The following is a 3,595-nucleotide window of genomic DNA, read 5'->3' on the forward strand; positions in this document are numbered from 1 at the left end:
TAGGTACAAGTGCACACATATTTTTTTTTTTTTAAGATTTTATTTATTTATTTGACAAAGAGAGACAGCGAGAGAGGGAGACACAAGCAGGGGGAGTGGGAGAGGGAGAAGCAGGCTTCCCGTGGAGCAGCAAGCCCGATGGGGGGCTCGATCCCAGGACCCTTGGATCACGACCTGAGCCGAAGGCAGACGCTTAACAACTGAGCCACCCAGGCGCCCCATTGTGCACAAGTATTTTTAATTCTCTTGGCACACCTCAGTGTGGAATTGCTGGGTCATATGGTAATGCTATGTTTAAACTTTCCAGGAAGTGCTTCCCAAAGGGGATCCCAACAGCCATAGTGTTCTGAAGGGGTGGGTATCCCTGCTGAGACATGAGCAGCATGGCTGGGACCCTGGTTAGGGCGCTCTGAGCCCACAACTCTTCTCAACGTTTATCCCCAAGAGCATGGAGGTCAGACTCTTCCCATTTGTGACCCTATTTAATCCCCAAAGACTCCCAGGAAGAAAAGTATTGTTTATCCCAATTCATAATTGAGAATATGGAGGCTCAACATGGTTAGGTAATTTGCCAGTGAGGGATAGTTTAGTTTTGAACCCAGCTCTATCTGATTCCAAAATCCTTGCTTTAAACCCCCAAATTACACTGCCTCTTAGTTGGCCCAGTAAAGCCTGTGGGAAGAAAAACCAAGTGAAGAGGAGGGGCTTGGTGAAGCAGTGGTTTCTTCTGATACACCTTGGGCCCCTTGCCCTTTTGTTCCACCAGCGACTGGGACTGTCCGTAGGAGGGTGGGAGATGGAACTATGACTGAGCTCAGATCTCTCTTGTAGGCCCAACATGCTGGATCAGGTGGGAGAACTGCAGACCCAGAGAGAAAAGTACCGGGTCCAAATCAGTGGTAAAGCTAGGATTTGACCTAGCTATATTTGCATCCGTGTGTGTGCGCATGTGTTTATGTGCGCCAGTTGGGTAGCAGTAGATGGCATGGCATAAAAGGCCAAGCTATGTGCCCAGTTGGTAAAGGTGGATTTAAGTCAGGCCCACCAGAGTGGGTGGGGTACAGGAAGACTAATCCACTCCTATCTGGGTACCACTGTCCCCATCCAGCTAAGGAGGAATAGCTATGGATAAGCCAAAACTAGGACATGTCTACTTTAAGGGTTGCAGGAGGCAGTGTCCCTAGGGAATGTGTCTGCAGAGCCTCCCAGGGCAGGTACCCCTGAAGACAAGGGCATAGCTCTGTTCTAATAATCTTTTCCTGGAGGAAGGAGTCACTCTGACAGGAGGCAGAGCACCTGGAAGAAGAAGTTTGGGATGCTGTCCGCTCAATGACAACAGATAAGAGTAGATGTCCAGGGCCTGTCTTGAGAGGGATTTGGTAGCCATGGTCCAGGATACCCAATTTGCCATCCCGTCTGGCATCCTAGAAGGACCCCATCAGCATCAGCACCAAAACTTGGAAGTAAGCAGGATCTTGGGGGCAATAGGAAGGGGGGACTTGGGATACTGTGTCCCACTTGGCAGCTTGGTGAGGGTTGAGGAAGTTCCAAGAGCAGAGGGGTGCTGGAAGATTTAATGGGGACGGACGACCTCACATTCTTTGTGGATGAAGGTGATGTAGCCTAATGGGTCAGAGCTTGGATTCTGGAGTCAATTGCCTGGGTTTAAACCTCCATGAGCCTCAGTATCCTCTTCTGAAAAGTGGATATCATAATAGTACCCACCCCAAAGGAGTTATTGTGAGGGTGTAGAGAGGCATAATGTATCCTAAGCACTTGGCAAAATAAGCACCCAATTAATGGCAGCTAAAATAGTTTAATACACATGAAACTGGGAAGAAGAGGCTCAGGGCAGCTGCCTGGGCATCTGAAGATGCAGGCAGGGTTCTAATTGGGCTCTGCCTTTGGCTTGGATAGAGAATAACTCAAAAGCAGGAGTGCTGTGGGGCTGAGTCCCACGTGCTGCCTCCCCTAAGTTGGTGCCAGCCTCTGAATGACTTGTGTGCTGAATGACTTGTGACACCAAGAGCACCTAGTACATTTACAGCCTTGCTATATGCCAAGTCCTGCCCTATACTCTTTATAATCATTCACTTATTTAATCCACACAACACCCACTATGATAGGTTATGTTTTATTATTTCACTTGAAGATGAGAATATTCAGGCATAGAGAGATTACTAACTTGTACAAAGACACACCTATAGTAAGTGGAAGAACTAGGATTTGGAAAAAAAGCAGTCTACCTCCCAAATCTTTGCCTTTGAAAACCACTAGAGTTTACTGCTTGTACCTGGCTATGCTGTCTGGGGCTGGGACAACTGATGAGTGGATCCACATGAAGTCTGGGGAAGGCTGTCAAGGAGACAGGGAACAGCCAACATAGCCCAGGGAGAACCCCAATTCTTTTCTACTGCAGTCATCCCTGAAGAAGACTTGTCTGGTATAAGTTGCCCATTGACTTATATTTCTTTCTTGTCAATCACTGAGTTTGTTGAAGCCAAGGACCCTGTCTGGTTAACCTTGTATTTTTTTTTTTTTTTTTGATGTCTGATCCTATTTATTTGTCACTCTTAGAAAATCTCATTTTTGACTGGACTCAGACTTAGAGGTAGAAGCTCTCAGAGAGGACAGCCTCCGTCTCTTGGCAATCTGTTCCTGGCATTTTTCTTTGGCCTCCTTCATTCTCTTGGCCAAAAGTTAAGCATATTCTGCAGCCTCTTCCTTATTTTTCTTAGTGCGCTGCTTCTTCAAAGCAATACGCCGCCGTTTGTGCTGGAGGACACGTGGAGTAACAAGACGTTGAATCTTAGGCACTTTGGTTCTAGGTTTCTTACCTTTTTGTTTAGGGGCTTTCTCACAACATACTGACAGACATCATCTTCTTTAGAGAGATTGAAAAGTTTGGAGATTCTGCTGGCTCTTTTGGGCCCCAGGCAACGAGGCACAGTAGTATCAGTGAGTCCAGGAATATCCTTCTCCCCCTTTTTTTACAATGAGCAAGTTGAGAACACTGAGATTGGCATCCACAATGCAACCCCGAACAGATTTGCACTTTCTCTCTCCAGTCCTCCTTGGTCTATAGCAGGAATGCCCCTTACTCAGCAGCAGGCAGACACCGCCACGGGTCAAGACACCCTGCTTCATGGGGAAGCCTTGTTTGTCATTGTCACCACTGATTCGGACCACATAATCCTTCCATTCTTCACCCGGAGTATCATCAGCAACTTCTGTGGCCATATGCTTCTCATAAAAGGTACGAAGTTTGCGTTCATTATCCACTTCAATGAGTTTCTGGCAGCCAGTAGCTGGGAAAGAGATGTTCAGCTTCATCCTGAAGCAGGCTACCGCCTCCGAGGTGCCACAAAAAAGAGCTAACCTTGTATGTCTTGTGCCTAATATAATGCTGGGCTCATAGTAGGTACTCAGTGAACAGTAATTTTTTACTGTTGTTTGTTGATGATACAACTCTTATTCACTACACTCTTTGAAATTAGAATTTGACCTTCCACCATGAAGACTTACACACGTGGTTTTAGAAAGGCTCAACCTATATATAGATGGGTTACGACCCACATATGAATCTCTCAGTCTT

The 3,595-nt window shown here is 46.6% G+C and overlaps 1 pseudogene; it reads right to left on the reverse strand.

The window, feature by feature from the left end:
* Positions 1-2,583: 2,583 nt before the first annotated feature.
* Positions 2,584-3,335, reverse strand: LOC114212867 (small ribosomal subunit protein eS6-like; annotated as a pseudogene).
* Positions 3,336-3,595: the final 260 nt, after the last annotated feature.

This window comes from Eumetopias jubatus, unplaced genomic scaffold (genome assembly GCF_037043125.1).
Source record: "Eumetopias jubatus isolate StellerSeaLion01/CBP00866 unplaced genomic scaffold, mEumJub1_p1.0 scaffold_15, whole genome shotgun sequence".
Classification (NCBI taxonomy): Eukaryota; Metazoa; Chordata; class Mammalia; order Carnivora; family Otariidae; genus Eumetopias; species Eumetopias jubatus.